Source organism: Balaenoptera acutorostrata, chromosome 21 (genome assembly GCF_949987535.1).
Source record: "Balaenoptera acutorostrata chromosome 21, mBalAcu1.1, whole genome shotgun sequence".
NCBI classification, from domain to species: domain Eukaryota; kingdom Metazoa; phylum Chordata; class Mammalia; order Artiodactyla; family Balaenopteridae; genus Balaenoptera; species Balaenoptera acutorostrata.
In genome coordinates this window covers 7,157,718-7,184,996 of record NC_080084.1, presented here as the reverse complement: position 1 = coordinate 7,184,996, position 27,279 = coordinate 7,157,718, and the positions used below count along the sequence as shown (strand labels likewise).

Here is a 27,279-nt window from a genome sequence, read left to right as displayed (position 1 = left end):
GTTGAATTTTTTTGAGTATTTTTTTAAAATTTATTATTTATTTATTTGTTCATTTTTGGCTGCGTTGGGACTTTGTTGCTGCGCGCGGGCTTTCTCTAGTTGTGGCTAGCGGGGGCTACTCTTCGTTGCGGTGCACGGGCTTCTCATTGCGGTGGCTTCTCTTGTTACGGAGCATGGGCTCTAGGCGCGCGGGCTTCAGTAGTTGTGGTGCACGGCCTCAGTAGGTGTGGCTCGCAGGCTCTAGAGCGCAGGCTCAGTAGTTGTGACGCACGGGCTTAGTTGCTCCGCGGCATGTGGGATCTTCCCGGACCAGGGCTCGAACCCGTGTCCCCTGCATTGGCAGGCGGATTCTTAACCACCACGCCACCAGGGAAGTCCCAAAGTTGAATTTTTTTTCCCCTCTGACTACCTGATGAATACAGACTATTCGCATAAAACTGCAACGTGGACTTTAAGAAGGACATTTTTATAACACATCTGCATACATAAATTAAAGCCTTTATTTGGCTATTATAATTTTGTTACTTTAAGCTGTCTGTGTTTTTCTTGATCTCTGCCGGATCCAAATACATTGCAGTATGGTATTTCATATTTGATTGTGGTGAGAAACTTAATGCTATGCTTCACCTAAAATTCCAATAGAATGTTCTTTTTTATTCTGGGTGAAGGTTAAATACATCCCTTGCTATTTTTTCCTCCTGCAAGGATGAGAAATAATTATTTTAAATCTTGAAATGACTGTATATGTTGAGTTTTCCTAGATGTGGAAACACACATAATTTGATATAATAGTTTTTTAAACCTAAAGTAGGTAATTTGGCTTTGTATATGAAGTAAGGTTAATATACTTTTGGTCATCTCATGCTTTCTGTTTTGTTATCACCTGTACAATTTAGCCTTGATCATTAGAATTTATTTTATTGTGTCATAGAATTAGGGTGTTGAGGTTAAGGTCTTAATTAAGGTATTACATCCATATGCATATAGATCCACACACAGTACCCCTAAGAAATGCTGATAGCCCTATTAGGTTTTTTTTTTTTATAGAATCTTTTTTTAAAATTTAATTTATTTTTATACAGCAGGTTCTTATTAGTTATCTATTTCATACATATTAGTGTATACATGTCATTCCCAATCTCCCAGTTCATCCCACCACCACCACTACCCCCAGCCCTATTAGTTTTTAATTTTTAATGGAAAATTTGTACTTTCCAAAGTGGCTGGTAGTTTTAAAATAACATTTATTATGTTTAAGTTATGAAAGGGTTGTTTATTGTAGAGAAATTGAAAACCAGTGAGATATAAAGAAGATTAAAATCACCTGAAATCCTACCAACTGGAAACAACTACAATCAACATTTCGTTCTGTATCTTTCCAGTGTTTTTCTTATGCATACCTGTATTTTTTTTTTTTTTTTACAAATTGGAATAGTGTATAATATTATTTTATAACCTGCTTTATTGTGAAATAAATTTTTTTGAGAATGTGATTTTTTAAACTGATATATAATTTCATTGTACGGTTGTGCCATATCTATTTACCATTATTCTGTTGATGGCATTTTCGGCAGTTTGCAATTTTTAGATAAAATTTGATGAACATTCTTACATATTTAAAAAATTGTATGACTGTGATGATTTGATTACAATAAATTCCTAAGAGTAGAATTACTTAACAGGTCTGAACATTACAAAAGTTTTTGACACATATTTCCAGTATTTTCTCCAGAAAGGTTTTTTTTTTTTAATAACAGTTTCGTTGAGGAATAATTCACATACCATACAAGTTACCCATTTAAAATATACAATGCAGTGGTTTTTAGTATATTCATAGAACTGTGCACCATCACCATAGTCGATTTTAGAACATTTCCAGCAAGGTTTGAACCAATTTAAACTCCTAGTAATATCAGAAAGGCTTTGTTTTTAAAAACTGCATTTATTTGTGGTTTTTAAAGTGTAGTATAGGTATACAAGAACGCAGCAGGTTGTGTGATACATTTTTGCTTTATAATTCCTATCACTTATTTTGAAAAATTTTATTTCCAGCCTTATTGCGTTGTAATTGATGATATATACTTTATATCAATTTATGGAGTGAGATTTTAAAAGTCATCTGTGAAAACAAGATGCTCATATTCCTGTGTTAAGAAAACATGACATAAAGTTTAAGCTTATAAAACAGTATGTGGTAGAGTTTTTGAATTATAAAATCATCTTTCCGTTCAGTCATGATGCCTTTATTGAGAAAGCATTGTATGTGGTTTAAAATACCTTTCTTTTCATTCAAATTTTATTCAGAAACACCTTATTTTAGGAAATGTCTATGGAAAGTATGCTATACATACATAGTTAACTATAGCAAACTTATTGTATAAAATGTATGGCTTTCTTTTTATTGAGAGGTTTGCTTTGCTCTAACTGACCTTCACCCTGAAAGTTGTTCTGTTTGCTTTAAGCCATTTAACAAAACTTTTTTTTTTTTTTTTTTTTTTTTTAAAATTCAATGGGCAGTGGAGTGTAGGGCAAGTGTCAGGGAGACCCGAGTTCTTATTCCCGCCGTACCTCTACCACTGGGGCTCAGTGTTCTTATCTCTGAAATGGAGATGAAAATGACTACTTTTTGCAATTATAGGGATCTAAACTAGAAGTGCTAGAGTGTGCCTAGAACTGGACCAGGCATGTAGCTGATAATAAATGACTTTTTAAAAATACAAGAATAATAGCATATGCAAAATGAGCTAGTCTTTAGTCGAATGTTTCATCGATGAAGATGTGAACTCAGTTGGCCTAAACTCACTTTTATAGAAGTTAAAAGTTGAATGTTAGTTAGTGCTTGAGCAGAATCTTTGCATGGGTTATATGGGTGTTTCTCAGTTGGTAAAGAGAATTCATGCTGTTACAAGTAGGAACATGAAGTTAACTTTCCAGTCCAAATTTACTTCCACTGTTGTTATTACAAAAGCATGATGGCTTATAGCTTCACCAACGCTTCATGTTCTGATTAAGCAAATAGGTGATAATGTAAAATTTGAATATATGGTATGAAGTTCCTTATGTTCTTTTACTGTTTATTTTAAAAATGAAATGTTGAATATAATTGAACCTAAAATACTAAAGTGATAAACCTGATGAACCAAAAAAAAAAAAAGAAAAGAAAAGAGAAGAAAAACCCCTGGCCTTTATAGGAAAAATAAACTTAGTAAATTATCATTTTAGATATTATGATAAATTAATTGCTTAGTACTTTAAAAACTACATTATCATTTCTGTGATACCTTGCCTTGATATGGTAAAAGAAAGTAAAATTTGAACAATCTCACACCTGTTTTCTGTAATTTAAAAATTTGTTAGGGAAAGAGGAAGGAAAATATGTGGATGAACTTGTTAGTTTACTAGATTTCATAGTGAATGGAACAAGATGACTGATATAAGTTACTTAGTTTGTCATAAATTTCACTGTGAGCCAGTCCCTTGATGTAAGGGACTGGAAAATAATTTAATGTGAATTTTCTTCCAGTCATAATACCATGTCTGTTGTTGCCAGGTGTGGTCAAGAACAAAGTGAAGACTTCGAGGTTAAACCAAATAGATAAGGGAAATTGTGTGTTTTATTAGTAAGTTTTGTATTGGTACAAGGCAGTTCAATAAGTAATGTGGTTTAGTCAGGAAAAAAAAGAACTACAAAGCAACCTAAAATGTTATGTAACTTAATAGAATCATAGTCAAGTGAAAATTGTGTGACTGTATTTAGTGACAGGGGTTTTTTTGGTATTTAATTGTGTTTCATTTCACATAGGTCACTCCCTTATACAGGATATTTTCATGTCCTTGACCATCATCTTTCTCTTAACACAATTTTAGTGGAAAATTATTAAGTGAAAATTTCAGAATATATTTGGGGTGATGGTACTAGAGTTAAACAGATTATGGAGTAGTACCGTTATGTTTTAAAAATAGTGTTAACTCTATTACTAGTGGTATAAACTAAGGAAAATTAAAAATAAAAATGATAAGAAAAGGTGCTACTTCTCTAATACACCTTGATTACTTAGAGAATTTTGTAGAAAGAAATATGGTGGTCATGCTTTACCCCCTAAAATCTTATTTATGTAAATAGGTGTTGGTTGTGGGTTTCATATAATTGTTTGCTATTGCAAATAATGAACATCTTTAAATAATGTTAATAGGGTAGGTAAGACATTAAAGTTAATTTTTAAAATCACATATGTTCTTGTCAGAATGCAAATCCAACCCCTACATTTATGTACTGGTGACTAGGAGGAATCACAGCTCATTTTCCCATTGTTTGGGGTCATTTCAGGTGATTGGATCACCTGATTTAACCTCTATTATGGGCTATAAACAGAAGCCCAAATATGTCGTATCTCTTCAGAGAGGTAGACTCACAGCTAAAACTCAAGACTCATGACTGCAACACCAATGTCAGAGCACATTTTTCCTTGTCCCCGATTTATCTTACTCTTATTTTATTCTTGCGTACGTGTGTCTGCTAAGTTTCCTCATATGTGATTTCTGTCTAGTTATACGGTACTATTCACCAATTTCTTTAAAAAGTTTATAATTAACCTGATTTTTTTTTTTTAATACTTTATTTATTTATTTTATTTATTTATTTATGACTGTGTTGGGTCTCTTAGTTTTCGTGTGAGGGCTTTCTCTAGTTGCGGCAAGTGGGGGCCACTCTTCATCGCGGTGCGGGGGCCGCTCTTCATCGCGGTGCGCGGGCCTTTTCACTATCGCGGCCCCTCCCGTTGCGGGGCACAGGCTCCAGACGCGCAGGCTCAGTAGTTGTGGCTCACGGGCCCAGTTGCTCCGTGGCATGTGGGATCTTCCCAGACCAGGGCTCGAACCCGTGTCCCCTGCATTGGCAGGCAGATTCTCAGCCACTGCGCCACCAGGGAAGCCCTAACCTGATTTTTATAAGCTTTTTTAGGATGTTTTTGTTTGGGTCAAATTTGAGAAATGATTTACATCAGCACTGACCAATAGAATTTTCTGCAGTGATGGAAATACCCTGTGTCTCTGCTGTCCTGTATGGTAGCCACCCACCATGTGTGGATATTTTTTCTTTTTCTTTTTTTTTTTTAAATTTATTTATTTTTATTTATTTATTTTTGGCTGTTGTTGGGTCTTCGTTGCTGCATGCGAGCTTCTCATTGTGGTGGCCTCTCTTGCTGCAGTGCACAGGCTCCAGGCGTACGGGCTCAGCAGTTGTGGCACACGGGCTCAGCCGCTCCGTGGCATGTGGGATCTTCCCGGACCAGGGATCGAACCCGTGTCCCCTGCACTGGCAGGCGGACTCCCAACCACTGCGCCACCAGGGAAGCCACATGTGTGGATTTTGAACACTTGAAATGTGGCTAGTGTACTTGAGAACTGAATTTTTAATTTTATTTAATTTTAATTTGTTTACAATTCAGTAGCCACGTGTGATTAGCACAGATTTAGATATTCTTAGTGAAGGAAAAGAATTTAAGTCGAAGTGGACATTTTCACTTTCTTTGCTCTCATGATTACTTTTTTTGTGTGTTTTTTTGGGGTTGTGACTTTAAAATCTCATTTTTCCAAATGCTTACTTTCTTAGATAATGAATAAATCCATTCACAGGGAACAACTTAGTAATAGTTATTTGATTATTATTTTAAAATATACAAATTTTAAATATTTTTAAAATTAAAAAATTTTTTTAAATTTTAAAATATAAAAGTATTTTTAAAAACTCTTTTAATCAATGCAGTTATTAACAGACTATGTACTGCTGACCAACAAAATGATTTCATTTCAGTAGTATTTTAGAGTAGTTATGGTTAAATAATATGGAAATCTTAAACTTTTTATATTACTTGGAATACTTGACTATTATTTAAATCTTTTTACTATAACCTCAGAAGCCTCTGAAACAAAGAGAACTTGAAAGGAAATAAAAGATATGTCTGATGATCACCTCTTCACGTGTCTTCCTCTAATCTTTCTATATGATTAGTTCCTGGTTTGGATTCCATTAGTCCTTTTTATAAAAATCCAGACCACCAGTCACTGTGTCCTATTACCCTGTTTTATAGTAGTTTATCATTTTCTGAAATTTTCATGTTTATTTAAGCTCTATGAGATCAGAATCATATTTCCTTTGATTTCCCAGGATCTAGAATAGGGCCTGGTACATAGTTGGTGTTCAGTAATGAACCGTGTCACAAACAAAACAAAAAAAGGACTTTGTGAGGAATTAGATATATATCTGGAATAACAAACCACTTAGAGTCTCGGAATAGGCAAGGTGAGGCCCGGCTTTTGATTATTTTGGTGGTGTTGATATGGGTAATTTACGGCGATTAGTTTAGAATGAGTCTGTATAGAAACATTTCTGTGGGAACTCTTACTTTAAACAGACAAACTTTTGTCCAGGCATGCACATATGTACTAAATAAATCCTCTCCACGTAAGACATCATAGCGTTGGGGCCTCCCTGATGGCGCAGTGGTTAAGAATCCGCCTGCCAAGGCAGGGGACACGGGTTCGAACCCTGGTCCGGGAAGATCCCACATGCTGCAGAGCAACTAAGCCCGTGCGCCACAACTACTGAGCCTGCGCTCTACATCCCGCGAGCCACAACTACTGAGCCCACGTGCCACAACTACCAAAGCCCACATGACTAGAGCCCGTGTTCTGCAACAAGAGAAGCCACCGCAATGAGAAGCCCGCGCACCGCAACGAAGAGTAGCCCCCGCTCGCCACAACTAGAGAAAGCCCGCACACAGCAACGAAGAGCCAACGCAGCCAAAAATAAATAAATAAATTTATAAAAAAAAATCATAGAGTTGACAAAATGGAAAAACAAGTGAGAAAATATTTCCATCGTCAGTTTTTGAGTATTCAGCCTCATTTCATAACCTTTTAGAGATTAAGGGATTTACTCGAAGTCATTTATTTGTATGCCATTGGTCAGAACAGAGAGAACTGCCAAATCCTAGTTTTCCAGTGTGTTGTTTTGACTTATCATCTATGAATGGACATCACTGTGTAGCAGACATAGGCACTTTACCTGATAAAAGCGGTATTTAACTGATAGTGGTTTGAGTTATCTGTGAGTAGTCAGAGATCAAATGTTTTCATGCAGTAAATTAGGTCATTTAATTTTTGATCTTTAAATGCCAACATGATAAGTGTGGAAAGGGTTTTATTTTTACTCCTCTATTCCTATACATAGTCTTAAATAGTTAATGTTTTGAGATATGAATCAGTCTTTTTATTTAGGGAACTTATACATTATTCACCTTTACAAAATAAACTTCCAGTTAGAGGTTATTCATTATAAAAATTGTTGGCTCAATAGCGTTCTTTGGGATGGCTGCAAGGGGCTTTTCTTTATTAACTGTGGCTATTATATGTTTAAATTAACAGACTTTAAAAAAATGGTTCTTAACCATAGTGCTGTCTTTACTACTGCGAGTTTTCTCCACACGCACCACATATTTTTGTGAAAATCAGCCACAGAATCCAGTGTGGCCCAGAGATTTTAGTTGTCAGAAATGGAAAGATACAGTAAGTATTTGAGTAATAAAAGGACCCATAACGTTATTGTGTCATGCATGGTGGTGGCTTTGCTCCACATCACTGTTTGTATCACATCTCCAACTAGAATGAAAGTTAACTCCAGAGCATAGAAAGCAGGAGTGACTGCCAACAAAACGGGAAGAAATCGCATCCTTCTCTTCTGCAGCGTAAAAGGTGACAGCAGCGTCCTCTGAGCAATTGCAGGCTGATGGCTTTCCTGGCTGTCCAGGGACATGTTGTAGGCCACATTAGCATATTTGTAGCCATAGATAGGATTATTCATGTTGTCATGGGGTAAGACCTTTAAAAGTGCTCTTTCTGTTTCACGTTCCCCACATCTTAGGTTAAGGAATCTAAGGGAATTCTCTTTCCTGTCCTAGGTTCTATAGGGATGTTACTAGAACTAATGAAAACAAGGGAGTGTTTAGAAATGCTGTCAGAGAAGACTCTGTATTAGTTTCCTTTTGCCTCTCTAACAAATGATGTCAAACTTAATGGCTTAAACACAGCAAAATTTAAAACAATACAAATTTATTATCTTATAGTTCTGGATGTTATAAGGCCAACATGGGTCTCTCTGGGCTAAGATCTAAGTATGAGCAGGGCTGCATTCCTTCTGGAGGTTCTCGAGGAGAATCTGTTCCCTGTCTTTTCCACCGTCTGTAGGTGCCTGCGTTCCCTGGCTTACGGTCCCCTTTCTCTTATATTCAAAGCCAGTGCAGAGCATCTTCAGATCTCTCTCATCTCCATCCCTTTTTCTCTTGTAAGTATCCTAGTGATTATACTGGGCCCACCTGGATAATCCAGGATAATCTCTCCATTGTAAGATCCTTGACTTAATCACATCTGCAAAGTCCCTTTTGCCACATCAGGTAACATGTTCATGGGTTCTAGGGATTAGGATGTAGGTATTTGGTGGGGGGTCATTATTCTGTCTATCACAGCCTCTATACAGGTTGAAGATGCTGGCTTTGTTAATAGTAGGGATGTTTTTTGAAGCAGTAATGGTTGCCTTTCTGAATTAATACAGACATGACAGAAAAGTGGTTCAGTGGTCAGTGACAATGTAGCATGTGGTAAAGGGTGCAGGTCATGAAGCAAGACTGCCTGGATTTGACTCCTGGCTCTACCCCTTACTTGATGTGTGACCTTGGACAGGCCAGCTAACCTATCTGTCTTTCAGTTTCCTCATCTGTAAAATGGAGATACTAGTATCCATCTTGCAGGAGTTTTCTGAAGATTAAATGAGATAATACTTGTAAAGCACTTGGAACATCACATTGTCAGTCCTCAGTAAATTATATTATTTTATTTGAAGCATGTTTAAAGTATTTTTTGGTTGAAATTTTAGAGAGATTCTTATACAGATTAAAATCTGGATCTATTCTGAGTTGTTGCAGGTTTTTTTGTTTAACCTTTTGAATGCTCAGAAATATGGCATATTCAGGAAAACATCTGTGTGTATTAGTCATTGAAAAATAGGATAGAAGCCGAATAAATATGAGCATTTTCTTGATTTATAATTAATGAATTGTATTTTTTCTTTTGAAGAGACATACTAACATTTTTATATGTTCATTATAGAATCTACAGAGAAGCAAAAGGCAAAGCAAAAGAGAACAGACTATAGTAAGCATTTCCATTTTGGTGACCATCCTTTTAGGGCAGTAGTTCTCAACCCTAGGGCGATTTTGCCCTCCAGGGGACATTTGGCAATGTCTAGAGACATCTTTTATTATTACTGGCAGGTGGTACTACTGGCATCTAGTGCGTAGAGGCCAGGATGCTGCTAAACATCTTGAATGCTCATGACAGCCCTCCTCAACAAGTGTTAGTAGTGCCAGGGTTGAAAAACGTTGTTTCAGAGTGCGAACTCATTGATAAGTGTGTTGCCTTCTTAGTCTGATTCTCAGTCATATATTTGAGTTTTGGATCACTTCTTGATCACTGGGTTATGTAAAGTCCAGATACTAAAAACCAAATTTGATTTGGTAACTCATATCTGGCTCTTGGGACATGTTAGTAATTTTAGAGATTAGTATAACACAGAGATTTGATGAGGTCCACACTAAAATTATCTGCATGATTTTAGATTATGGAGTTGAAGTCCTGTTACAGCATAGACTAATGCTGTGATTTGGGGCTGTACTTTTGACTGTAGTTTGATAGCCAAAACACATTTTCTTCTGTCTTCATTACTTGGATGGAAATGAACATTCAGTAACATAGCAGTTCTAATTTCCACTTGTCTTTTCTGCCATTCCTATATTCATTTAACAGCCTTTTTCATTCCCTTATGGTACTGGGGGATTAGGGTTACAGCAGTGAGCAAAACATAAAAGTACCCAGTACCTTTGCTAGAAGTGAAGTAGTTTTGTTTTGTTGGTTGGTTGGTTTTTCCATGATCAAAGAAGGCACTGCTACCCTTTGCTTTGGAAATTAAAGATAAATATGAACTTTAGAAATCTGAACACATTTGGCAATTCTCTGAACGCTGAAGTTACTCAGAGTTGCCTCAAATACAGGTTGGCATTCTAATATAAACTGATTTTGTGTTTAGTACAGGTTTTGTATTAGGCTATAAATGATTCAAAAAAGGGAAGTCATTTTATTAGAAACTCATTAGAGTTTTATATTCTTCTTATCATGTGTTATGCTCAACAGTGATAATGTTGTGACAGTTTCTCTTAATCCCATTAGTAGTGATTGCAGTTTTTATACACTGAGCAAAAGACAAAGCTTCATTTCATAATATAACTACTGTTTTGGAAAATATGAACCCTAATATGTTAAAAGTTTAAATGTGTTGTTTTTTTTTTTTTTTTGGCCACACCCTGCAGCATGTGGGACCTTAATTCTCTGACCAGGGATTGAACCCATGCTCCCTGCATTGGAAGGCGGAGTCTTAACCACTGAACCACTAGGGAAGTCCCTATGTTAATAGTTTATGTATGCCTGTAGAATTATTAGATTCATGGTAGTGAGCTTCGAATTAAATATGGTTATGTAAATACATTTCTTGTCAGCCAGTGACTCTTTTTTTGTGATGTGTTTATACTCTGAATTTCCAGCACTTAATAAAATATCTTCTACTCTAATTCTGATGAAAAGGTTACTTGATAAAATATAGTAAGATTACATACTAAACTTTTGAAAAAGTTTAAAAATAATAGGGGGAAATTTCATTTTGTTCTGTTTCCTCTTAGTGACCTGATTACCTGCTGCTTGTTTGGTTTTGTGCAGCTACTTTCCAGCTTTATTCATGATCTTTTTAGGAGGGAAAAAGTAAATCTGTACGGTCAGTTCTAAATGCATGCTGCTAACAAACACCTGTGGTATTTCAGTAATACTAGTTACTTAACAATTATGAGCTCATAGTAAAATACTCACATTGTTAATCTAATCCTGTGGCCCCTTACTGCAGTACTCCTTTCTGTTTGTGATCAGTCTGTTTATTGATGACGTGCTAGCCACTGTAGTCGGCCGGGTTTCAGAGATGAAGCAGTCCCATGTCCTCATCGTAAACTTCCAGTCTTGCCATATTCTCTGGCATGTAAGTTGTTTTCATATCCCTGAATTATGTAGTGTGCTTTCATCAAATTCTTGTAATTTGGTTTTGCAACATATCAAGAAATATATAATCTAGATCATTTAGAAGATGTGAAACTAAGAAGCCAGGGAAGTTCTTAACCATTTTAGGTGATGGTTAATATAGGTCTTTGTAAAGGAGTTCCCCTCCCTTCCACAGGTTAGGACTTTTTGTTTCCTATACTTGGAAATGTCTCAGGTCCCCTGCATCCTCTCTCTTTCCCACATCCCCCAGCTCCTCAACCTTGGATGTTTTCCTCTGTCATCCAGGGCACTTGTCCCTTCTGTCCGCAGGGACTCTGTCTTGCTCATCTTTTATCTCTAGTACTTAGGACCAAACATAATACAGGCACTCGATATGAAATGAATAAATGTGTATTACTGAGCCTCATCTCCAGCACGGTCCCTTTATTGCTTTTCTCTCTCTGGTAATAATGCAACTGTATAATTCCAGGAACCACGTCTGAATTTTCGTCTCTACAACTTTAGTGCTTAGTGCGATGTCTGGCAGGTAGTAGGTGCTCAATAAATATGTGCTTTATTAGAGGAGCCTGTATAGGTTGGGGTGGGGACAACCTGGCTGTAACTTTTGGTCTCCTTCCCATTGTAGTAGAAGCAGAATGGGAAGGAAGGAGGAGCTGGCATGAACCTCCGCCCAACATTGTCTCAGCCTACAGAGGGCAATTAACAGACAGCAGCTGGTATCCAGAATGGATGTAATCAAGTATTTTATTCTTATTTCTTACACAGATGTTTTGAGATCATGTTCGCTTACACACATACACCCTTCATTTAGGTCAGGATGGTCCTCTGTGATATGTTAGTGCTATGGTAGAGTATAGGTAGGATGCTATCAGGGGCTTCAGAGGGTGGGTGAGGGGTGGTCTGGGAAAGCTTCTTGGAGTATTTTAACACATCTGTACAAAAGCTAAGTGGTTGATGAGAGAGGAAATGATAGAATGGTGGAAGGCAAAGTGGGAAAGCAGAAGCAGGAGGAGGGGAGGCTGGACAGGTAGGTAGGGGCCAAATCAACGGAGACCTTTTGCTTTGAGGAGTTTATCCTAAGGCATGGAGAGCCATGGGATGTTATTAAATTTGGGGGTGGCGGGCGGGGTTGGGGGAAACGGTTGTTTTCTTTTTAAGAACTGTCAATGCTAGAGAGGGTAGATTGGAGGTGGACAACTTTGAAAGCAGGAAGAACAGTTTGAAGTTGTTACTCTAATTCAGATGAGACATGATAAGGCACAGCCAATGAACATAGCGAGAACTGAGGAAAGTTGGCAGAAGGTTGGAGGGTAGAACCCAGCTTTGTTTTCATGCATTGCAGTCTGGAGAATTGCCCTTTCACTTGTTTGTGTGATCTTTTGGTGTACAGTTTTTTTAAAAAATATTGTTGATTTTATTCATCAGTGTGTTTTGTACTGTTTATGTATTGTTTAAGAAATCCTTCCCCACCTTGAGTTCATAATGATCTACTTCCGTTTTATGTTTTTGTTTTTCCTTAAAAATTTTTTAAGTTTTACTTTTTATATCTGGTCTTTAATCCACCTGGAGCTGGTATATTACATGGTGAGGATCTAATTTTTTTCTATATGGATAAACAGTTGTCCCAGTACCATTCTTTAAATATTCTATCCTTTGTTCACTCATCTGCAGTGATTCTTCTGTTACATGCCAAATTCCCGTATTGACTTGGGTCTGTGTCTCGGATCTTAGTCTGTTTCATTGTTTGTCTCTTTGCCAGTACCTCACCTTTTAATTGCTGTAGCTTAATAAGTGTAGAGCTTTTTATTTTAAGTACAGTTTACATGTGTGTTGAAACCAGTAAATCTTTGTATAGGTATTGTAGACTTTATTGTTGAGAAACATAGGCAAATACTTTCTTGATTTCTTCTAGACATACCTTTTTTTTTTTTTTTTGAGATACAGTTCACCTTTTTAAAGGGTACAGTTCTGCGGTTTTTATTATATTCACAAGGTTGTGCAACCAGCCACTAATTCCAGAACGTTTTCATCACCCAAAAAGAGATCCCATACCCACTAGCAGTTAGCTTCCATTCCTTCGTCCTCGCAGCCCCTGGCAACCACTGCTCTGCTTTCTGTCTCTGTGGATTTGCCTGTTCTGGACATTTCATATAAATGGAATAATACAATATGTAGCTTTTTGTGACAGCATTCTTATTTAGATTGAGTAAAATTAATAGATTACAGGGCATTCTGTAGGAATACTACTGTGTCTCTAAGAAAGTAGGACAACAGCCACTATGGAGAACAGTATGGACGTTCCTTAAAAAACTAAAAATAGAACTACCATATGACCCAGCAATCCCACTACTGGGCATATACCCTGAGAAAACCATAATTCAAAAAGAGTCATGTACCAAAATGTTCATTGCAGCTCTATTTACAATAGCCAGGACGTGGAAGCAACCTAAGTGTCCATCAACAGATGAATGGATAAAGAAGATGTGGCACATATATACAATGGAATATTACTCAGCCATAAGGAGAAACGAAACTGAGTTATTTGTAGTGAGGTGGATGGGCCTAGAGACTGTCATACAGAATGAAGTAAGTCAGAAAGAGAAAAACAAATACTGTATGCTAACACATATATATGGAATCTAAAAAAAAAAAAAAGGTCATGAAGAATCTAGGGGCAAGACAGGAATAAAGATGCAGACCTACTAGAGAATGGACTTGAGGACACAGGGAGGGGGAAGGGTAAGCTGGGACGAAGTGAGAGAGTGGCATGGACATATATACACTACCAAATGTAAAATTGATAGCTAGTGGGAAGCAGCCGCATAGCACAGGGAGATCAGCTCGGTGGTTTGTGACCACCTAGAGGGGTGGGATAGGGAGGGTGGGAGGGAGGGAGATGCAAGAGGGAAGAGATATGGGGACATATGTATATGTATAACTGATTCACTTTGTTATAAAGCAGAAACTAACACACCATTGTAAAGCAATTATACTCCAATAAAGATGTTAAAAAAAAAAAAAAGAAAGTAGGACAAAAATACTGTACCTGAGTAGGGAGCAAGAAGAGAAAACCTCACCAGTATTTCTGTTTTGTTTTTATTTAAGCATCATATTCATATTTTATTTCTTCATTTATTGAAGAGAGTGGCCAGTCTTATGCCCTTGCTTAGTTGTTTAATGAATAAATGTCATGTAACAAATCCTATTCTAGAAAAGTATCTTCTGTTGATACATCTTGAGTTTATTAGATATAGATGGAGTAAAACTACTTTGATTTGGGTGCATGTTGTCAGTAATTGTATAAAAATAACATGATTCCCTTTGTATCTTGGTGGATAAATGAGTAAAATCACATGACGATATAAAGAGAATATATTCTCTCTCGAACTGTTTTATTTTTTAAAGCAAGCATATTTTCCACTTTAATCCAGAAATTAGTCAGCAGCTTAGAGTTCTTTTTAAAAGGCTACCTCGGAAAGTACCTTTAAGTCAAGATACCCGTATAAGGTTTACTAATATAGAACATTTATTTAACATACTACAGTACTGTGAGCCTTTTGTATCATTTGGAGAATTGATGTTTTATTAGTGTAATTGCTGAAATATAGTTCAGAAAATAAAATGTTTTTCCCTAAATAATAGCATTAAACTTTTTTTGGCAGGCAGCAGGGGGTGGGGGCCCGGGCCCACCTGCAGCTTGCGGGATCTTAGTTCCTGACCAGGGATCAAACCCAGGCCCCTGGCAGTGGAAGCGAGGTGTCCTAACCACTGGATGGCCAGGGAATTCCCCGCACTTTTTTTTTTTTTTTTAAAGGATTTTCTTATTTATTTATTTATTTATTTATTTTTGGCTGTGTTGGGTCTTCGGTTCGTGCGAGGGCTTTCTCCAGTTGCGGCAAGCGGGGGCCACTCTTCATCGCGGTGCGGGGACCGCTCTTCATCGCGGTGCGCGGGCCTTTCTCTATCGCGGCCCCTCCCGTCGCGGGGCACAGGCTCCAGACGCGCAGGCTCAGCAATTGTGGCTCACGGGCCCAGCTGCTCCGTGGCATGTGGGATCTTCCCAGACCAGGGCTCGAACCCGTGTCCCCTGCATTAGCAGGCAGATTCTCAACCACTGCGCCACCAGGGAAGCCCTCCCCGCACTTTTTTTTTTTTTTTTTTCCATTAAACTTTCAAAGAGGTAGCCTCAACCAGAGTGGCAGTAAACCTCTTTAAATGATTCAAAGGGCTTCCCTGGTGGCGCAGTGGTTAAGAATCCGCCTGCCAATGCAGGGGACACGGGTTCGAGCCCTGGTCCGGGAAGATCCCACATGCCGCAGAGCAACTAAGCCCGTGCGCCACAACTACTGAGCCTGTGCTCTAGATCCCGCGAGCCACAACTACTGAAGCCCGCGTGCCAAGAGCCCGTGCTCCGCAACAAGAAAAGCCACAGCAATGAGAAGCCCGTGCACCGCAACAAAGAGTAGCCCCCCCCCGCTCGCCACAACTAGAGAAAGCCCGCGCACAGCAATGAGGACCCAACGCAGCCAAAAATAAATAAATACATTTATTAAAAAAAAAAAGAATTTTCAAGCAGGATACGTTTTGTTTGAAAGATTGATGTTGAGTTGTGTAGTCACTGTACCAAATTCAGTTGTTGCTTTTTGTCTATAACAGAGCCAGATAAGATGCTATCAATTCTAGCTACTTTTAGTAAATAAAAGGTGAATATTGTTGTTCATTTCCTTTCTGATGTTATAGAGGCATGGTCAAGTTCTTAGAACCAAGTGGTTGATTTTCTTTTTTCCATAACCCCACCCCCGATTTTTTGTGTGTGTGGTGAAGTTAAAATGTAGAAAGGCTTCTGAAAGAAGAATATTAATTTTTAGAGTAATATGCATCTTGTTGATACTTAGTAGCAGTTTGCGTTTGCTGATTTTTAAAGGTGTGTGTTTGGGCTCTTTAAAAATATTTATCTCCAAAAAGGGTGAATGATTTACAGATTTAAAATAGATAATTATAACAAAATAACATACCTGTTTTTTTAACAATACACCTTTGTTATTACATTACTAACAATTAAACAATTTTTAAATTATGAAAGACAAAACGGTTAATACAGAATTTATGGCTTATAGTCAAAGGATCACTCTGATCATATAATTAGATTTTAAAATATGAATAGAACACACAACCAAGAAGAATGGAGTCTCTTTTAAAACCCTGGCATTAGGGGATTTTAGCATTCTTTCTATATAGATTATGCATGTTTTTTCAAGTTTTTACTTTAGAGAGGCTCTGGTTTCACCCTTGCAAACCTAAGTACTGAAAATAATGGACCATATTTAAAAAAAAAAATTAACTCCCCTTAACATTTTCTTCTTGGTGTAGATTTGGGGAAAAAATAGTAAAATGAAAATCTCCCTTGATGCTGTCATCCAAAAATCCTCATATTCTGTCATTAAGGGCGAGTTGTAGTTGAAGTTTTCTGGAGGAGTATGTGTGTATGTATTGAATTGATTTCAAATGCAGGATCTGGTTTTCAAACATTAGTGATTATTCAGTTATAAATCAGTATATGACTATATTTGATAGCTTTCTCTTGTTACACCTCAAAGAGTATATGCTTAAGTTTAATTTCAATTCTTTGCTTTAAAACAAAATGACTCTAATTTTTGAACATCATGTATCATTTTTATAATGTTTTGCCGCAGAAATTGCCAAACAGTAAAAATGCCAGGTTTTCAAGAACCAGCATAGCTGGTTCACTACTGAAGACTGTCTGCGTGCACTCCATTCCTGTTACTATAGAAACACACACAGACTGTGGATTTATCATAAACCTTGAGAAATATTTCTTGCACAGTTCACATAAAGAAACATCTGGATCCCTTGTTTATCCTGGGGTAAAGGAAGACCACCCTCTTCCTCTGTGCTGTGGGAATCACGTTATAGTCCACTATATTTCTTTAGCTGTAAAACTTCTAATGTTGATATATCAAATTCGCTTTGTATTTTAGTAGGATTGATTATAATTACTGGAATACATTTGGAAAATGAGGATTCATGTTCATGCCAGTTCAATTAGCTATGACTGTGAAAATTGTATTTTGAGAGCTTCCACATTCTGAATTTCAGATCTACAGTATTAATAACACTAGAGTTTTAAATAGATATGCTTATAAAGGAGTTTTTGATATCTTTTTGGTCTTTTGTTGGGTTAATAGACTCTCCCTGGAAATTCATTTGACTTCATGCCAGTCTCTGGGGGCTTTAAGCCTTGCAGGGAAGTGTAGCCCAGAACTAAGGAGAATCTCAGTAGTGGCTAGGTAACTGGTTATCAGTCAAATTTTGCCAAGGATATTCCTGTGGAGACCATAGTTGCGTTTATATTATCTTGCATTCTTCACAGCAAGATCCTCAACAAGTCTTTAAAGCATTTCATTTATATGTGATAACTCCCTTAAGTTTACACAGTTCAGTTTAAAAGGTTCATTAAGCCCCTCCTCTGAGCCTTTGCTTTGGGTTCTAGGAGCAGATGGATGAATAAAATTACTTCCTGCTCTTAAGAAAATCACATAAACAGATTGTTTCATGATTAATTCTAAGAGGTTTTATCTTATGAACACAGAGGAAAGTTACTCAGACTAGCCTAGAACTTAAGTGACTACTCCTTGGAAATGACTTTCTGAGCTCAAAAGATGACTAAAAGTCAAGCCAAAAAAAAAAGTAAAAGGACGTATTAGGCATAGGATATAACATTAGTAAAGGCACAGTGGTACAAAATCATGTGTGTATGGTAATTCTCAGTAACCTGACATTACTAGTGTACAAAAGTGACTTAAGGTTGGAGATATGGATAGAGACCTTGCTTAGAGGGCCTGTGTGCTCTGTTGGCTGAAGTGCTTTGACTTTTTCTAGGAATCATTGAAGGGTTTTAATCAGGAAAGTGATGCGGTTAGATTTACAAATTAACCTAGGAATGTATTGAAGGGGCAGTTGGGTCTGAAGACAGAAATAGGTAATTTATATGACACCTTTAGAACTACTTTTGATTCCAAAAACCTGAATGATATCAATACGAGGGATTTTGATCCATAATGAAATATAACGTTTTTTCTTAATTGAGAAGAAACTGGTGTTAAACATAGGAAAATAAGTATATACAGCACAGCATGTAATTCTATAAAGTGGAACCTAGCAATATGTACAGTCTACCAAAGGGCATTGTTCATTTTAAGAATTTATTATAGTGACTTAGACTAAACATTTAACACATCATGAATACTTAATTGATGTTTATAGCCTCAAGCTGTTCATCTGAAACATAACATGCTTCCTTTTTCTTTTTAACTCTGTATCTAAGATTGACTTAAGTAAACTTTTCTGTTATCACTCCCCTCATGAATAAGTTGGTGAATGAATGAATGACCTAAAGCTTTAGTTGATAACTTTCAACTTTTTTCCTTTAAAAATGTCTGTGAACGGCTTCAACAAAATTAAGAAAAAAGTATTCATTTATTGATTTCTTTCTTTTTTTTTCATTCACTGATTTCTTTCATCTCAAAACAAAACAAAACAAAAACCAACGTGGAAACATTGGTCAGAGGAAGAATTTGTCCTAAATTGTGATGGTTTCATTTACTTGGAAGTACATATTAGAATGGGCGGAACACTAGTTCGCTAACTCTCCCACCAAATTGTTAGCTCTGGGCAGCGGGATGGGAAGTGTGTGATGTAAAGTGAATGTTTGGGTTGCTGTTTACTCAACATACTTAGGGATGGTGAGAAATGAGTTTCCTGGCCAAGAGCCAGTGCTGTGGGACAGAGGGGCTGTGTGTGAATCCTCCATTTACAGGATGTCTGACTGTGGGCAAGTCACTTAATCATGCTGGCCTTCATTTTTCACTTGTGAAATGGGGGAAGCAATAGTATTTCCTCGAAGAGGTGTTATAAGGAGTGAAATAATATAACAAATGTGAAGCATTTAGAGTAGCATTGACACATAGTAAGTCCTTAGTCATTATTATTACTACTTGAGTAATATAAAAAGTTTAAAACATGCATCTTTATCAGTGATTTATTAATGACAAAGGTATGAGAGTTTTTGGTGGCCTCTGTGGAGGAGTTTTAAAATGGGTGGGTGAGGGACTTCCCTCGCTGTCCAGTGGTTAGCACTCAGAGCTTCCACTGTAGGGGGGCCCGGGTTCGATCCCTAGTTGGAGAACTAAGATCCTGCAAGCCGTGTGGCACGGCCAAAAAAAAAAAAAAAAGTGAGGGTGAAAAACACCGAACTTCCTATCCTGCCTGTCTTTCGTGGCCTAAATGCCTCCTTCCCCAGTGAGCATTGTCCTCAAATGTCTTCTAATTCCGATGGCACACAGTGTAATTCTTAGTCCCCTTCTGTTTAATGTGTTTACATAGGAGTCTTGCCCATAAAGTCCTATCTTGTCTAATATACTAAAGAGATGGTAAATGCCTTCAGGTCAGAGATCAGGTTTTTCACAAGTTCTGTGTGCCCAGCATTTTACTGAATGATAACAGTAATAATAGCCAATAGATACTGGGCTCTAACTATACTCGGGGCACTGTCCGAAGTACTGCTCATGGATTAACTCTTATTTCTTACAGAAACACTGTAGACGATTAAAGTATCCACAGTTTCTGGGTAAGAAGACTGAGATTTAGGGAGATTAAGTTGCCCAAAGTCACATAGCTAATGAGCCTTGGCTCTGGGTTTGTTTTTTTTTTTTTTTAATTTACTTATTTTATTTTTATGTTTTTTAATTTTTTGGCTGTGTTGGGTCTTCATTTCTGCGCGAGGGCTTTCTCCAGCTGCGGCAAGCGGGGGCCACTCTTCATCGCGGTGCGCGGGCCTCTCTTGTTGCGGAGCACAGGCTCCAGACGCGCAGGCTCAGCAGTTGTGGCTCATAGGCCTAGTTGCTCCGCGGCACGCGGGATCCTCCCAGACCAGGGCTTGAACCCGTGTCCCCTGCGTTATCAGGCAGATTCTCTGCCACTGTGCCACCAGGGAAGCCCCGGCTCTGGGTTTTGAACCTAGCAGTCTGATTCTCTCAACCATAGTACTCACTAGAGCACCTCCGAAATCTGTAATGTCAGTTGGTGTGTCTGCTGTTTGAAGGCTGGCCGCCAGACTGCAGTATGTATAAAAATCACGATGTAAAGGAATTTAGTTATAGTCCTAAAATATCTTCTTTTTTCATTATCAAAACTACTTTCTTGATTGCATTATTGTACTCTTTGGAGGTATAATATGAAAAAGTGTGGCTCTATTCATGCTTAGACTTTCTAGAAAATATGATACAGTGGACCATTTAGCTGAGTTGGTCAGAATATGGTGTCAAGATTTAATGTACGCTTTTCCACCTTAAGAAGCAGTTACTTTTTCTTTTCAATACTTCTTCCAACCCCTTAGCTAAATTATTTATTTTTATTTTTCCCCAACATTTTACTTTAAAAATTTTCATGCCTTTAGGAAAGTTAAAAGAATATTATAGTCAACACCTGGATTAGTGAATTGTTAACATTTTGCCTCCTTTGTTTTACTCTAGGTATATGTACTTTTAAAATCTTAAACCATTTGAAAGTTGTGGATCACATGACACTTTAAATGTTTCAGCATAGCTCTCCTAAGAATAGGGACATTTTCTTACATAAACAGAACACTGTTACACCTTTGAAAATTAGTAGCTCCATTGTTTAGTAGCTAGTTCACGTTTTAAATTCTCATTTTCTCCAAAACATTATTTTTACGTTAGTGTGTATGTTTAAATCCAGGATTTCATCGAAGTTCACCCATTATTGCATTGGTTGTTAAATCTTGTCTTTTAAAATATAGAATAGTCTTTCCACCTTTTGTTTGTAACATTAACTTTTTGAAGAGCTGAGGCCAGTTTTCTGAGAGAAGGTCCCACGTTTTGGATTTGTCTGACTGTTTCCTCATTTTGAGATTCAGTGTAAGTGCTGGGAAGAGAGCTTCGGAGATGATGATGTGTTCGTGAATCACACCACAGGGCACAGGAGGCCTGTCCGGCTGGCTTCTGGTAACGCCGTATCTCCTCACTTGTCTGAAATGCTGCCCGCCACAGCTCTCTCCTGTACATATTTCTGTTTGCAATTAGTAAGTAACCTGTGGAGCGATGAATATTTAAACTGTCGTTTCACTTGTCTTATTTTTACGCAAAAACCCTTAGTGGGTCTCTCCCCATTTCCTAGGATGTAAGAGTATAAGGGTATTCTTTGTTAGATATGTATTTTGCAAATATTTTCTCTCTGCCTATACTTCACCTTTTTTTTTTTGCCATTTAAATTTTTTTATTTTTAAATTTTCTGTTGAAGTATACTTGATTTACAATGTTGTGTTAGTTTCACACCTTTTTGTTTTCTTAACTGTGACTTTTGAAGAGCAGGAGTTTTTCATTTTGAAGTCCATTTTATCAGTCTTTTTCTTTCATAGTTCATGGTATTTGTGTCCTGTTTAAGAAATCTTCTGCCTAACACAGTGGTATATTTTCTCCCACGTTTTATTCTAGAAGTTTTATGGCTTGACTTTAGTACCAGGTTTATGAACTAATTTTAGTTATTTTTTGTGTATAGTGTAAAGGAATGGTGAGGTTCGCTTTTTCCATACAGGTATCCAGTCATTTTTTCCCGGCTCCGTCTGTTGAAAATACCATCCTTTCCCCTTGAATTACCTTGGCACCTTTGTGGAAGATCAGTTGACCATGTAACTATGGGTGTCAATGTTTTATTTGTTTGCTTGTTTGTTTTTTACAATGAGCATAATACATTTTTACCAAACAAGGGATTAGTGGGTGAGTAAAGTTACATTATAGGCTGATAGCCCCAGAAATCCTGCAGGTCAGTGGAGGTGTACTAGTTTTAAGCCCTTTGAGGTCAGGGACTCTTTCATTCATCTGTTAATTGAACAGTATTGAGTGTCCAGCATTGAATAAGACATCCATGGTCCCTGCACTTACAGAGCATGCAGTGGAATGAGGGAGACAGACCATAAGAAGGCGAACGCATACCTGAATAATACATATTGTGGTGAGTCCTGTAAGGGATGAAAAATAGGCTTACTGAAGAGAATGAGCAGAGGACCTCAGAAGTCCTCCCTGAGAGGTTTTTAAGCTGGAGCAGCACATATGAGAATCCCGACTGCAGAAATGAAGTTGGCACATTTGAGAAATTGAAAAGAAGCCCCTGGAGTGTAGTGCTTCCAGTGGAGAGTGTTAGTAGATAACTTTGGGAATGTGAACTGAGGCCTGACCATGCAGGGACTTGCTGGGATGATACATAGTCTGGATTGTATTTGAGTGCACTGGGAAGGCACTGAAGGCTTTGTTGTTTGTTTTTGCTTATTTTAGCAAATCGTGTAGTTGCTGTCTAGAGCAATAAATTAAATATAACTAGCAGCTTAAAAACCTCCCTTATGGCCCCCCTCCAGTGTTTACAGCATGCCGTCCAAAAAAAGCAACTCCTATTCTGACAGCTATCTCCGTGGATTTAGTTTTAACTTCATCCTGTTTTTGAACCTTGTGTAAATGAAATCACCCTGTGTACTATGTAGGTGGACTCGTGGTGTCTGGGTTCTTTCATTCAAAATGACTTTTGTGAGAGTCACCCATGTTGTCGCTCATTTTCCCTGTTGTAAGCTGAGGAGTCGTCACGTGATCGGGTTAGCTTTTAAAAGGCGGTGGGCTGTCCTCTGGGGAAGTAGGCTCTGAGAGGCAGGAGAAGCAGCCTGGAGACTGCGGAGGCAGCTGTGCAGGAGCCAAGGGGAGGTGCAGGGGCCAGTGTGAGGAGCTGGAGACGTGGAATGAGGCAGACAAGTGTGAGACGTGCACGTGGGAGGTAAGACTCCGGGAGTTCACTGACAGATTAGGCAAGAGTAGGAGTGAGGGGAAGGGGTGTGTCATGATCCCCAGGTTTCTGGCTTTGACAACTGATAGGTGGAGGTTTCATCTCCTTCTCATAGGAGGGACTGGGGGAAGGACACACTTAAGTAAAATAAAAACTAAGAGTTCATTATTAGGTATTTTAAGATGCTTGTGAGATATGAGAGAAGCTGTCAAACAGGCATTTGGATTATGGGTATGGAGCATATTGGATTAAAATGGGAAGTTTGGGTAGTTTGCATATTATGAGGCAGCTGCCATGTAAATAGTTCTGTATTGGAGTTAGAAGATCTGAGTTTCACCATTTTACTCAACTACTGTTGGCTGCGTGACTAAGGGCAAATCACTCGATCTTTTTGAGCTCCATTCCTTCTCATCTGTAAAATGGGAATGATACTTTGCTTCATAGGATTAAACAACGTGTAACATATTAGGCCTCAGTTTATAGATATTTGGCTCAGTGGATGCTCAGAAAAGTTCATTCATGCACATGCAATTTGGATTGGTAGGAGAAAGTCGGATTATGGAAAATTTTGAAAGGCATGGAAGGGACTTGGTGTGGTATGGAGTTCAGAGTGTCTTAATATGAGAGTAGACTCTGCAGTTTGGTTTTAGATGAAACTAAAGAAGAAGTAGAGGTGAGAAATATCTAGAAAATCAGTCGTTGTAGGTCCAGGATAAGGTGCTGACGAGGGCCTGGCCTGACATGGATGTAGAGATCAAAGAACAAATCAATTCAAAGGAAGAGACTAGACTTGTCCAATGACTAGTTTTACGGCCTCACAGACAGGGAAGAATCAGTCACCCGTGAACCTGAGGCTGCTAGCTTGGGAAGCGAGAAAAATAGTGAAAGCAACGGCCAGTCTGGGGTAATCTGAAAGGAAAGCTGAGTTAAGGAAGGACAGTCTGTTCAGCTTTGAACGTATGACTCTTAAGGTTATAGTATGTTGTCTGTGGGTGGTTGGATATTCTCTGGCAGTGAGATATTGTGGAAGAGAGCACAGGATTAGAAGCTAAGAGCTTGCTTCTTTTTCAGGCTTAATCACTAATTAGCTTTGTAGTCGTGGGAAATTCAGCAAATATTGAATGTAGTTATCTGAAAAATGAAGCTAACACCTCCCCTGTCAGCTTTACAGGCTTGTTTTGTGGATTAAATAAGAATGTTTATGAGGGGACTTCCCTGGTGGCGCAGTGGTTAAGACTCGGAGCTCCCAAAGCAGGGGGCCTGGGTTTGATCCCTGGTCAGGGAACTAGATCCCACATGCATGCCGCAACTAAGAGTTAGCATGCCACAACTAAGGAGCAGGCGAGCCTCTACTAAGACCCGGTACAACCAAATAAATTAATTTTAAAAAAATGTATATGAAAACACTGTAATTGTAAACTCTTATACTATAATTGTAATAGGGTAATGTTATTTCTGTTCTTAGTTCAAACTAAAATAAAATATTTGGTTATAGAGCTAGAGAAGAGAAGAGAAGGGGGAAAATACCAAACTTCTTAGAAGTTTGTGTTTGGAACTAAATCACAAGCATCAGAAATCTTAGTCTCTGAATACATGTGCCTGAAAACCTCTGTAGACTATAATTTGGGAGACTATCTGGAAGCTGATCTTGTGTACAACAATTATGAGAACCAAAAACACAGGTTGCATCTTGTCAAATGTTGGTATTTAACTTGCCTTCAAGTTGGAAGTTTGGAGAGCTTTTGAATTCTACCTGTGTACTTGCCCCATGTGTGTTTACGGAATTTTATTTATTTAATTTTTTTTCTATTTTTATTTTCTTTTTCACATCTGACTTTTACTACAGGATAATGATTTAATTAAGTATTCCTTTAGTTTTTAAAATTAATTAATTTACATTTTGGCTGCGTTGGGTCTTTGTTGCTGCACGCAGGCTTTCTCTAGATGCGGCGAGCGGGGGCTACTCTTCGTTGCGGTGCGTGGGCTTCTCATTGCGGTGGCTTCTTTTGCTGTGGAGCACGGGCTCTAGGTGCACAGGCTTCAGTAGTTGTGGCACACGGGCTCAGTAGTTGTGGCTCGCGGGCTCTAGAGCACAAGCTCAGTAGTTGTGGCTCACGGGCTTAGTTGCTCCACGGCATGTGGGATCTTCCCGGACCAGGGCTCGAACCCGTGTCCCCTACATTGGCAGGTGGATTCTTAACCACTGCGCCACCAGGGAAGTCCCTGTTCACGGAATTTTAGAACATACCCTTCTAGTGTCTGTGAGCTATATACATTTTTGCCAAGGGTCAGAGTAGGGTAATGTTTCAACTCTTAAGCTATATATATAAAGAAATGATTTCTAACCTTTGTCAGCATTATCAGTACAGTATGCTGGTTAGGATCACAGACTCTGAAACCAGACTGCATGGCTCGAATGACTAGCCTTGTGCATTTGAGCAAGTCATAACCTCTCTTGCCTCTGTTTCCCCATCCATAATGGGAACTGACATTAATGTCTAGCTGAAGGTTGTTGGGAGCATTAAATGTGGTACTGTATTTAGAGCGCTTAACAGCTCCTGGCACACTCTAAGCGCTCTTTAAGTGTCAGCGGTGGTTATTATAGAATAGTTAGTCGTTATTTTGGCAGTGACCAAGGAATAAAAAGCACATGAACGAAAGAAACAAATCCTCTCAGAACCTACAGCTGAAGAAAATGGAAGTGGCATAGTGGCAAAAATCTTGGGCTTTAGAGTCAGAGATACTTACATTCAAATCCTAATTCGGCCCCCTGGGCATAGGGGTTTAAGCAAGACACCTAACCCCTCTGAAACTCACTTTCTTTACCTAGGAGGCAGGAGTCAGATACCCACCTTGTAGAGTTGTTTTGAGGATTAAATGAGATACATATAAAGTGCTTGGCCCAGACTAGATGCTAAAAAAGCTGGAGTGTTCTCTCACACCCCATGCCCCCATCCCTCACTCCACTGTAGAGCAGTAAGGGCAGTTTGATTTCCTATATGCTCGCATATTCATTGTTTGCAATTTTAGAACTTCTAAAATTCTTTCCATTTGCTAACAGCAGAATAAACAACAGCTGTTTAATTGGATACACCTTGGAAAGTGTTGTCAGCTTTTGTTTCCTTCTTCCCTTTGCTGTTCTGGGTTACTTGCTTTATCTTTATGGTAAATCCTACTAGAACCAAGATGGTGGACATTATTAGTTGGTCATGGAACTGAACTAGACTGTAGCTTCAGAATCCTCTTCCCAGTATTCTGGCAGCTACAGTCAATTTATCAGACTTGATACAGTAGTGAAATCCTCTCAGCCTTAGGGCTTTTTAGAGGAAATGTTTATAGGATTTTCAAAATAATATCTGGGCAGTCCATTAATCCTCTGTCTCAAGATGTGAGACTGTCAAACCTTATGACAAAGCAGAGTGGTCTTAGAGCATTTCCTAACAGATGCTTATCCATATTATAACATTGTTACACAATGTGGGCATTTTCAGACACCTTCTAGAGAAGGCACAGTAATTGTGAGAGTATAATGCAGTGACCCAACCAGGAGTGTGCATCAGTATGATCTGGAATGTGGCCTTAAAATATTCATGCTCTAGGCCTCACCCCAGATTTACTGAATCAGAGTCATCAGTATATAGATCTTGACATGTGCCTTTTGTAAAAGTAAAGTTGATTCTGCTATACATACCACTGATTAAAAACAACTAGATACTGGCAAGAGTATAGGAAATCAGGCATCCCCTTACACTACTGGTATGAGTATAAATTGATATAGTACAGCCTATGAAACAGTTTTGCAGTATCTATCAAAATTCAGATCTGTCCTGGAAGAATACATATATGCATAAAGATACAGTTTCAAGAAAGTTTCCTGTAAACCTGTTTATAATACCAAACAGTTGTGAGCAACTCCGTGATTGTCAGTATGCAAATGGTTAAACATGTTAGGGTAGATTACACAGTTGTTTACTGTGCAACCACTGAAAGAGTGAAGTATGTATGAGAGTGATCTGTACATGCTGATGTCGAAAGATATCTAGGACATACTTTAAGTTGAATAAGCAAGTCACAGAATAAACTCTATTTTAAACATTGTGTGTGTAAATATGTAGAGAAATATTTGGAAGAGTACCCACTAAAGTATTTACAGTGGTTATGCATGACTTAGGAGAATGGGAATGGTGGGGTGGGAGAGGATTTGGCCTTTTAATTTTTGTATTTAAAATATTTGCAATAAGATTTTATTATTTTTGTAATAAC

At 38.1% G+C, this 27,279-nt stretch overlaps 1 protein-coding gene across 8 annotated transcripts in view; it reads left to right on the top strand.

Annotated features, from left to right (window-relative positions):
• Positions 1-27,279, top strand: part of NSD3 (nuclear receptor binding SET domain protein 3) — a 104,710-nt gene that overhangs the window by 7,508 nt on the left and 69,923 nt on the right. The gene's annotated exons all lie outside the window — the stretch shown is intronic.